The 12034-nt window shown below is 37.8% G+C and overlaps 1 long non-coding RNA gene across 1 annotated transcript; it reads right to left on the reverse strand.

Annotated features, from left to right (window-relative positions):
• Nucleotides 1-4478: 4478 nt before the first annotated feature.
• Nucleotides 4479-7609, reverse strand: LOC108586031. Its single transcript, XR_001902697.3, has 3 exons — nucleotides 7353-7609; nucleotides 6601-6708; nucleotides 4479-4832 (listed from the first exon to the last, which is right to left on the reverse strand). It is a non-coding gene; the product is annotated as an uncharacterized LOC108586031 (long non-coding RNA).
• Between the last annotated feature and the right edge of the window lie 4425 nt (nucleotides 7610-12034).

Genomic DNA, 12034 nt, shown 5'->3' on the forward strand with positions numbered 1-12034 from the left:
CAAATTTTTACATTTAAATTGTATTCCGTGGAGATGTCAAAGGTACTGCTATGACTGGAACGAAAAAAGAGTCTGAAAGAAAGTATGTTACAAAATTCACAATGAATGGAAATTGCAATTTATTAGGGCAGAGAAAAATGAAAAGACCTTTTATCTATTGTATAAAAATTTAAGATTATAAAACACACAGTAATGGGAGACATTTTTAGCAAAATCATAATAAATATCATAAGAACTTCCCCCTCAACAGTCAAAAAGAATTGATCAAATTAATTGCCTGAATTCAGAATTAAAAGTACAATGAAAAAATTTAAATGATATTTGACAGGATCCAAGTTTGTAAATATGGCCAGTTATAAAAGGTCTTGAATTCTTTTACACACACACACACACACACACACACACACACCCTCTAACAATTTTTTTTTGATGGAGAGATTGTAAAAGAAACTGTTATATCATTTATGGAAATGTTAGAAAATTATGAAGAAATGGCTAAAAACAATATTTTTAAAAAGTAACAGATTTTCAATTAAATTGCAAAACAAGTGCCTGTAGAATGCAGTATCTTTTTAACAATATCAAAAATCAATTGATCCAAAATTTAAAATGTTGGAAATAATTTTCTTTAGCTATAGACAAATGAGGTAATATAAGAAATACTGCCCATATTTGGGTATGTTGTGTCTCAAAGAACTTCCAAATTTACAGAAAAATATCAATTCATGGCCTAAGAATCAAACTCATGATGTGGTTTGTTGGTTGGTTGGTTTGTTTTTGAGATGGAGTCTTACTCTGTTGCCTAAAGTGCAGTGGTGGGATCTTGGCTTACTACAACCTCTGCCTCCCAGGTTCAAGCAATTCTCCCGTCTCAGCCTCCCGAGTAGCTGGGACTACAGGCACGCACCACTACGCCCAGCTAAGTTTTTTATTTTTAGTAGAGATGGGGTTTCACCATGTTGGCCAGGCTGATCTCGAACTCCTGACCTCAAGTGATCTGCTGCCTCTGCCTCCCAAAGTGCTGGAATTACAGGTGTAAGCCACCGCACCCAGCTAATTCTTTTTTTTTTTTTTTTTTTTTTTTACAGTTGTTGGAAAATAATTTCAAGGAAAAAAAAAAGTTAGTTTATATCATCAAAGTTCTAGCTATGTTAGGTCAAAATCCAAATTTATTGGCATTTTGAAATAAGTGACTCATGATTTCTTATTGCTTCATTCCACTGTATGATAGATATTAAAAATATCAGGGCTCACTTTTCTGAAGCAAACTCTATGAAGAGGTAATGGATATAGTTATTTAAATTATTCAGTGTATCCATGCAAATTCTGTGAATCATTGCCAGTTTACAAAACAATTGAAAGAAATAGAAGAGAATGAATTTAGCTATCTTGTGTTCTTTCTCAATATTCATTAGTTGAGTTATGGAAGAGTTCTATAAACATTACAAAGTTGTACAAATATTCGATAATCAAAGAGAAAAATACAGCCGTGTGATTTATGCTTTCTAACCAATATCACAGTGCATGTGAACAAACTAAATTTGAAACTCCAAGAAAATGACAAACTTGTGACCTATTTAGACAAGTAAAAGGATTTATATTGAAATTTAAACTTTTGATAATACAAATCAATAATAATGATTTTACACAATTTTAAAAGAGTTTACATTTTCTAACACAAATCAGTATGCAGGAGATTTTAATTAAATCAAAAGTATTATATAAATTAACAGAACTACAAGAAAAATTTGAACTCTATTGGTATTGAGAGAAATTTCAAGTTGCTTTTCAATTTATGAAATACTTTTTTTGAATTCATTGTCAATACCACTGAGTCAACATACGATTTAGTGAATGTCCTTAACTTGAAGAGAGATAGAGTTTTGAAATTGATACGCTTTTGCTTTCAAAGTCAAATCAATTATTTTGTAAAAAATATGAGGCAGTTTTCTTTTTGTTTTTAATGTGGATGTGACTTAAACAAAAGTGATTTTTTTTCTGGTACTCAATTTAGGTTACTGGAAAAGTTTCAAGTATTTTTGTGTGAAGAACTGTAAGTGGTCTGAGATTGTACCCTGCTTGTAAGATAAATCAACCGTCCACAGTTTTGTAGATACTGATAAAAAAGCACAGAACCCCTAGGTTCAAGACAAAGGAGTATATTAATCATAGCAATAGCAATAGTCAGATAATCAGTATTTCTTTGAACCAATTTCTGCCTGATTCCTACAGAGCAATACGAAGAGGGCCAGATGGCATCTGTATACACAGCTGATTGTTTTATAGGTAAGGAATTCTTAGTTCGGGAAACCTAAATATTTTACAATGGTGGTAAACAATGCAAAGCAGCTTCACTGTACACTGGTTACCAACTTACCTGAGTTAAGAAATAACACACTCACATGCCATAAGTTACGTGAAATGATTTATTTATTGCAAATAGACAGCAAGAGACAAAAGCCCAGGATCCACTGTGAGCCAGTCCCTGAAAGCTCTATTTACCTAGGGCAAATAGAGTCTCAACGATGTGTGCCCTACTTGCACCACAGCTGAGGGACCCCGAAAGGCAGCCCACCTTGGGTTATATGACTTGGTTATATGACATAACACACAAGGCTGGAGCTTTGAAGGACATCCTGTTCTGTGGGGTGGGGGAGGAGACACTATAATAGAGCCTACACAGTCCCTCCTCATCTTAGAGTGTTATATTCCCAGTACATTCTACAGTAACTTTTTGAGGACTACAAGCCAGAAAGGAGGAGCAACGGAGTGGCATAATGCTACCTGGGGAGCTGTCCTGCAAGCACAGCTGCACATTAACTTTATAATCTGGACAATAAGCATACCTACCCCATGCTTCAGAGGGAGACACTATGTCAATCTTCCAAGACTATTTGATATACAGATATCCTTTAAAGATAGTTCAGAACAAAGACAACCAGTGCCTCTGCTCACAAGATGTTCAGAAATATGAAAGACCCATGGAGATTTGTTTCCCAATATTTTGGAACAACTTGGGAATGTGAATCTTTTTTATTGTAAAATTTATGAAATCTAATATAAATCAAGTATTTCCAATGAAAAGTTAACATTCAAATTGAGACATGCTGTAAGTATAAAATTCACAATAGAGTTTGAAACCTTAACATAAAAAAGCATATAAACTATTTCATCATTAGTTATATTAAATACATGTTGAAATGACAACATATTAGGTATATTGATTTAAGTAAAAATAATTTCACCTGTTTACTTTTTAAAATGTGACTACTAGAAATTTTAAAATTTTATATGACACTCATATTGTTTCTATTGAACAGCTCAGGCTCAGGCTGTCTAATTTTTACTGGACAGTCATAGAATGATTGAATGACCAAAGATTAGAAGTTGGAAGAGGCCTTTGCCTGAGTCCCCTAGAAAATAGAGACTCAAACAAAGCTTAATTGTTAACATTTTGGGGGGTGAGGTTTCATCCCAGAATAATAAGAGTGTAAGAAAAGGAAAGTGAGGCTGAGAAAGAGGGGAAGAACATTTGGGCAGTTACTGGAAAAGCCCGATCCCATTTACTGTGGCATGGAACTTCATCTGAGATTAGAAGTGATGATAGGAGCCCAAATCACAATGGGGACTGATTGAGTTAGGCCTACGTTCTAGAGGGACTGAGGCTGTTGTCATGGTGGATTGTCTTGGATTGTGGTTACTGTAATTGCCCGATGACAGTTAACACTGGGCATGGAAATGGTAAGAGATGCTCCACTGACTCCCTTGGGTTCCATACATACCCTCCTGGCCTTCATTAGGTAGTAGCAACTCTAGCTTCACTTGGTAATCAGAGTTCATTACCCCAGGCAGTGCATTAACTCCATTTTTCACCTGCTTGCTCAATAGAGTCAGTAACCCAAAGTGACTCCACTTATTACACTGATTAGTCATAACTTCTAGTTGGGTGGAACTCTGTACCTCCTAACCTAGCATAGTCAGCAGTTTCAGGGTCAGGATTATCTCCAGCAGTATCAGATTTGCTTGATGTCATGACACAAGTGTTTGAACAGCTTGCATGATTGTCACGACCTGCTTGTAGTTCTGGTCCCCACTCAAAGCTGGCAGCCTTTCGGGTACCCAATGGGTAAGAGTAGTATTTCCAAATATAGTATATGCTTTCTCCAAAATCCAAAGAAACCCAGAAACCATTATGCATCTTTCTTTTTCTTTCTTTCCATCCCCTCCTCCCTCTCATCCTCCTCTCCCCCTCCCCTCCTCTTCTTCCCTTTCCTTCTTTCTTTTTTTTGAGACAGGGTCTTGCTTTGTCACCCAGGCTGGAGTGCAAGTACAATCACATCTCACTGCTCACTGCAGCCTACACTTCCTAGGCTCAAGCAATCCTCCCACCTCAGCCTCCCAAGTACCTGGGACTACAGGTGCACACCACCATGCCTGGCAAATTTTTGTATTTTTTGTGGAGGCAGAGTTTTGCCATGTTGTCCAGGCTAGTCTCGAACTCCTAGGCTCAAGTGATCCTCCAGCCTTGGCCTCCCAAAGTGCTGGGATTACAGGTGTGAGCCACCATGCTTGGCCTATGCCTCTTTATTTATCATAGATGGCACAATATTCTACCACCTGTCTTTACCTTATAACACATGTATTGGATTGCTGGATTCTTCAAAATTTCAACAATATGGTAGGCCTCTGAATCTCTATGGAATTATTTCTCACTATGTACTTACTTGGGCATGTAGGGTATTTGCCACTTCTTGCTCATAAGTCACATTAGCATCATGCCACTCATGTAGTCGACCAGAATTATGTTTTGCAGAATATGAAAATGAAGTTACCTGCAAATGATGACAGAACAAGAGAAGGAGAAAGCAGCCGGGATCACATATCAGCTTTGGCCTGCCTCTTTCCTGTTCTATGGCTGTGGCCTGTACCCTTCCTGAACCCTCCTTGGAAGGAACAACTTGGTTAACCTAATTAATGCTTAGCTGCCAAAAGATTGAGTTCTCAATGAAAATCATATGGTAATTTTAGTAATACCTTTGTGTATGACCTTGAAAAATACAGACACAAATTTCTAATGCATCCGAGGTAGTAATAAAGTTTAAATGGGGTGGAGGGTGCGGGAAGGAAGCAGCTTTTCTTATCTGAAACTTGGCTGTCAATGATACAGAAGGGCTGGGCTCCCAGCTAAACCCCAACCGTATGCCTGAAAACGCGGCCCCAAGTGAAAACAGCTGAGCCCGTTTTTCTGCCCAAATGTTACCTTTTTGGCCTGCCATGCTCCTATCCTGTGCCCATAGAAGACTTCAGCTGCCAGAGCAACACAAGCGACTGAGCAGCAAGCAGAGAAGCAACTGAGCGTTAGAGACTATGGATAGATGTGACTTACTTCAGACAGTGTGGCATCAGAGAGGGGCAACTGGGCCTCAGGAAGAGAGAGATCACTTTCCCAACCCCTTTCCAGTCTCCCTTTCCGCTGAGAGCCACCCACTGCTCAATAAAGTCTTCTGCATTCATCACCTCTCAAACAATTCCTGTGACTTCATTCTTCCTGGATGCCGGACAAGAGCCTGGGTGCCGAGAGGTCAGAGGCTGCCACCCTGACCCTCCAGTGAGCTGGTTGGCACTTGCCTGTCCCTGGACGGCTCAGCTGACAGAGCATTGGTCATAACAAGCTTGGACTCTGGCCGGTTCCAGTGTTTGTTCGCTTCAGTTCCTGCACTTGCTTGCTCACACCCTCCCTCCTGTGAGGAGGAGTGGCCAGCGGCGGACTGAGTGAAACAAGCCATTCCAGTTCCTGCCTGCGAAGGGGGTCAACAAAGTATCCCATCGCATCAAGATACCTCTGAATATGAACAGCTAGGAATCTGACGGCTGCAAAGATGACTATTACCCAAATTGTGAAGAAGAGAAAGAGAAGGAGAACCAGAACCTTGACGATATACAAAATTATTATGTGCAAGTAGCCAATGACATGGGGCAGCAGGGGTTTGATACTTTTGATACTGAGGCATACCAGTGATCATCATCCCAACCTAACAGGAGTTCAAGGGCATCCAAAACAAGTACATAGCCATATTAGTCTTAATGCTACTATAGGAAATTATATAGGGAAGAAAAATATTTTCAATAAATGGTGCTGGAAAAACTAGATGGACATATGGAAAAAGACTAGTCTCAATCCTTACCTCATGCTACACAAAAATTAATTTTGAGATGCATCATGGACTTAAAAGCTAAAACTAAAAGGCTTCTAGAAAAAAACAGATGAATATCTTCAGGACTGTGGGGTTAGCAAAGATTGTTTCCCTGGGACCAAAAAGTACCAACCTTAAAAAAACTAACACATTGGATTTAATCAAAATGTAAAACCATAAGAGACACCATTAAGCAAATGAATAAACAAGCCAGGAGCAAAAGAAAGTATTTGTAATACATACATCTGACAAAGGATGTGTATCTAGGGGATGTAAAGAATTCTTACAACTCAGTAATCAACTCAGTTTTAAAATTTGCCAAGAGACATTTATAAGCAAAAAAAGAAGCTCAACTTAAAACTCATACTTTATACAAAAATTAACTCAAATGATATTATGAACTTACATGTAAAATATAAAACCATAAAAAGTTTAGGAAGAAAAAGGAGAAATTTCAGGACTTAGGACTAGCAAAGAATTCTTTGATGTGACATACATCTTCCTCTTACGCAATCTGTAAAAGACAAAATTGACAAATTGAATCTCACTGTAAATGAGAAAGAGACTTAGGCAAACATTTTAGAAAAGAAAAAAATACAAATGACCAAAAAGCACATGAAATGGTAGTTACACAAGTACGTACATTTGCTAAAACTCATCAAACTGTACACTTAAGATGTGTGAATTTCAATGTATGTAAACTATTCTTCAATAAAAATAAAATTTTATAAAGCATATTTTTAGAAGTTGAACAGAGAAGCAATATTCATGTTGATAAAGAGCAATTATTTCCCTTCCTACCTTACACTCACTTAAAAAAAAAGAAAATATGAAGGAAGGAAGGAAAGAAGAAAGGAAGGAAAGCAAGGAAGGAAGGAAGGAAGGAAGGAAGGAAGGAAGGAAGGAAGGAAGGAAGGAAAGAAAAGTAAACAAAGAAAGGGGAAAAAAAGCAGACATCTCATCAGCCATAATGAAAGCTAGAATATAGTAGGGTAAAGGTCTTGGATTAAAAAAAAAAATTCCTCTTATTATTTACTCAAACTGTCAACAAAGTGTAGTGTCAAAATCAATTCATTTTAAGACATAAAGGGATCCCTGAAATATATCTTACTTGTACTTTAAAATAATTTTTTTCAAATTAAGATATAATTCACATACCATGAAGTCTACCATTTTAAAGGGTACAATTCAGTCGATGTTAATATATTCACGAGGTTGAGCAATCATCTCCAATATCTCTTTCCAAAACATTTCATCACATTATAAACACCATACCAATTAACAGCCACTCCCATTCCTCCAATACCCAACCACTGGCAAGCACTTATTTCTTTTCTGTTTCTATGGATTTGCTTATTCTGTACATTTTCTATAAATGGAATCACACAATATGATGTCATTATCAGCATTCTATTTCTTTCCATGGCTGAATAATATTCCATTGCATGCATATATCACATTTTGTTTACACATTAATCAATTAATAGACATTTGGAGGCCGGGCGCGGTGGCTCAAGCCTGTAATCCCAGCACTTTGGGAGGCCGAGACGGGCGGATCACGAGGTCAGGAGATCGAGACCATCCTGGCTAACATGGTGAAACCCCGTCTCTACTAAAAAATACAAAAAACTAGCCGGGCGCGGTGGCGGGCGCCTGTAGTCCCAGCTACTCGGAAGGCTGAGGCCGGAGAATGGCGTGAACCCGGGAGGCGGAGCTTGCAGTGAGCTGAGATCCGGCCACTGCACTCCAGCCTGGGCGGCAGAGCGAGACTCCGTCTCAAAAAAAAAAAAAAAAAAAAAAAAAAATAGACATTTGGGCTGTTTCTACTTTTTGGCTATTATAAATGATACTGCTATGAAGATCTGTATACAACTTGTCGTGTGAACCTGTATGTTTAATTCTTTTGGGCATATATGTAGGATTGAAAGTTCTGAGTCATATAGTAACTCCACATTTAATTTTTTGAGGAACCACTGACCTCTTTTGCACAGAAGGCATACCATTTTACATTTCCACCAGTGATGTACAAGAATTCCAGTTTTTCTACATCCTCGCAAACACCTGTTATTGTCCGTATTTTTTGTTATAGCCATCCTAGTGGATGTGAAATGGTATGTCGTTTTGGTTTTGATTTGCATTTCCCTAATGTTATGGTCTACTCCCACTCCCTGACCCCAATATTAATATGTTAAGATTCTAACACCCAAGGTGATATTATTAGGGGTTGGAGCCTTTGAGATATGATTAGGTTATGAGGGCTCTGCCCTCACCAATGGTAATAGCGCCCTTGTACAGGAAGCCTGAGAAGTGCTCCTTTGTCCCCTCCATCATGTGAGGAAACCATAAGAAGGTGCCATCGATGAAGCAGAAAGTGGGCTTTCACCACCCACTGAATCTGCTGGTGCCTTGATCTTAGACTTCCCACACTCCAGAACTGTGAAAAATAAATTTCTTTTGTTTATAAGCTATCCAGTTTATGGTATTTTGTTATAGCAGCCTGAATGGATCAAGGAACCTAGTAACTAATAATGTTGAGCATCTTTTTATGTGCTTAGTAGCCATGTAAATGTTTTCTTTGGATAAATGTTTATCCAAATCGTTTGCTCATTAAAAAAAATAGACTTTATTTTCTAGATCAATCTTAGATTCCCAGCAAAACTGAGTGGAAAGTACACAGTTCCAGTACACACCCTGCTCAGCACATGCAGACTCTGCCCCCCCGCCCCCTGCTTCTTAATTGACATCCTTACCAGAGTGGCTTTTGTTACAATTTATGAACCTGCATTGACATATCATTATCACCCAAAGTCCATAGTTTATGTTAGGTTTCTCTCTTGGTGTTTTACATTCTATGGATTTTGACAAATTATAATGACATATATCCACCATTCTAGTATCACAGAGTATTTTCACTTCCCTAAAAATCCTCTGTGGTCAGCCTGTTCATCCCTTCCTGCCTGCAATTTTTGTTAACCACTGATGTTTTCACTGTCTCCCATAGTTTTTCCTTTCTCAGATTGTCATATAGTTGGAATCATACAGTATGGAGACTTTCAGATAGGCTGCTTTCACCTAGTAATATGCACTTAAAGCTGGAGTGTAGTGGTGCAATCTTGGCTCACTGCAACCTCTCCCTCCCAGGTTCAAGCAGTTCTCCCACCTCAGCTTCCCAAGTAGCTGCAACTACAGGCATGGACCACCACGCCCAGATAGCCCCTTTCTTTTGTTTTCCTTTTCTTTTCTTTTTCTATTTTTTTTGAGATGGAGTCTTGCTCTGTTGCCCAGGCTGGAGTACAGTGGCACAATCCCGGCTTACTGCAAACTTCGTCTCACGGGTTCAAGCAATTCTTCTCTTAGCCTTCCAAGTAGCTGGGATTACAGGATTCATCACCACACCTGGCTAATTTTTGTATTTTTAGTAGGATGAGGTTTCACCGTGTTGGTCAGATTGGTCTCAAACTCCTGACCTCAGGTGATCTGCCTGTCTTGGCCTCCCAAAGTGCTGGGATTACAGGTGTGAGCCGCTGCGCCCAGCCAGGATAGCCCATTTTTAAAGTGATGAATAATATTCCATTGTCTGGATGTACTGCAGTTTATCCATTCACCTACTGAAGGAAATCTTGGTTGCTTCCGGGTTTTGGCAATTATGGCTAAAGCTCTTATAAACATCCATGTGCAGGTTTTTGGATGGATATATGTTTTCAGCTCCTTTGTGTAAATACCAAGGAATGCAAATGCTGGATCATATGGTATATTAGTCAAGATTCTCCAGAGAAAAAGAACCAATAGGATGTATATACATTATAAAGAGATTTATTATAAGAAATTAGCTCACACAATTACAGAGGTGGTAAGCCCAAAATCTGTAGAGCTAATGTTCCAGTTTGAGTCCAAAGGCTGGCAGGCTGCTGTAGAACCAGGAAGAGACAGTATTCCAGTCTGAAGCCTGACAGGCAGAAAAGTTGTCTCTTCCTTCAGGGAGAGTCAATCTTTTGCTCTATTCAGGTCTTCAACCGATTGAAGACCTGTCCACATTATGGAGGGCAATCTGCTTTACTTGTTCTACCAACTTAAATAGTACCCTCATCCAAAAACACCTTCACAGAAACACCCAGAATAATGTTTGACTAAGTATCTGGTCAACCCGTGACCGAGTCAAGTTGATACATAAAACTAATGATCACATGTGCTAAGAGTATGCTTAGGTTTTGTAAAGAAGTGCCAAACTGTCTTCCGAAGTGGCTGTATCATTTGGCATTCCCACCAGCAATGAATGAGAGTTTCTGTTCCTCCACAACCTCACCAGCATTTGGTGTTGACAGCCTTTGGGATAATGGCCTTTCTAATAGGTATGTAGTGGTATCTTATTTTATTTTAATTTGCAGTTTCTCTTATGGTGTATGCTTGTTTTTATGTAATTATTTGCCACCTGTATATCTTCTTTAGTGAGGTGTCTATTGAGTTTTTTTGTCCATTTTTAAATTGGGTTGTTCATTTTCTTATGGCTTAGTTTTAAGGGTTCTTTGTGTATTTTGTAGACTAGTGGCTCATAAACACTGTAGACTCAGGATATATTAAATTTATAAAAAATATTTTTGTTTCTTCAATAATAAATTAACCTTGGTTTACTGTAACATTTTAACTTTATAAATGTTTTAATTTTTCAACTTGTTGACTCTCTTGTAAATAACCATTAGCTTAAAACACACATTGTATAGCTACACAAAAATATTTTCTTTAAATTCTTATTCTATACACTATTTTCTGTTTTTAAAATTTTTGTTTTATTTTTTCTTTTTAAACATTTTATTTAAAACTAAGACACAAACACAAGCATTAACCTACCAAGTTAGTTCTACATAGTTCTAGTTCTACATAGGGCTAGTATAATTGATATCACTGTCTACCACCTCCACATCTTGTTCCACTGTAAGGTCTTCAAGGACAATAACACACATGGAGCTGTCATCTCCTGTAATAACAATGCCTTCTTTTGGAATACCTCCTGAAGGACCTGCCTGGGACTGTTTTATAGTTAACTTTCTTTAAAAACGTAAGTAGAAGTAGTATACTGTAAAATAATTATAAAAAGTATAGTATAGCAAATACATAAACCAATAGCATAGTCACTTATTATTAAGTATTATGCACTGTATATAACTGTGTGCTATACTTTTATATGCATGGCAGCACAGTAGGTCTGTTTACACCGGCATCACCATAAACATGAGTAATGTGTTGCACTATGACATTACAATGGCTACAACCTCACTAGGCAATAGGAGTTTTTCCTCCCCATTGTAATTTTATGGAACCACCATTGTATATGTGATCTGTCATTGACCAAAATGCTGTCATGTGGCATATGACTGTATTTCCTTTCCTAGTCTTTGTGCATTAGCTAGGGTTTCCAGTACAATGGTGAAAAGGAGTTGTGATAGGACACATTCTTGCCTTGTTTGTGATCTTAGCAATAAAGTTTTCTAGCTTCTCATCATTAATTAATATGTTAGTTGTAGTTTTTTTATTTTACATTTTTATAATGAAGTTGAGGGGGTTCACTTCCATTTCTAGTTTGCTGAGAGTTTTTTTTTTTTATCATGAATGGCTGTTGGATTTTGTCAAATGCTTTTTCTTCATTTTCTTCATCTATTGATATGATCGTGTGTTTTTTTTCTTCTTTAGTCTGTTGGTGTGATGCTTACATGAGGTGATTTTCAGATGTTGAACTAGCCTTGTATACCCAGAATGAATCCCACTTGGTCATAGTGTATAATTCTTTTTATATATTGTTGGATTCAATTTGCTAATTTTTTCTTGAGAAATTTTTCATGTATGTT

The sequence above is a fragment of the Papio anubis genome, chromosome 3 (genome assembly GCF_008728515.1).
Source record: "Papio anubis isolate 15944 chromosome 3, Panubis1.0, whole genome shotgun sequence".
NCBI classification, from domain to species: Eukaryota; Metazoa; Chordata; class Mammalia; order Primates; family Cercopithecidae; genus Papio; species Papio anubis.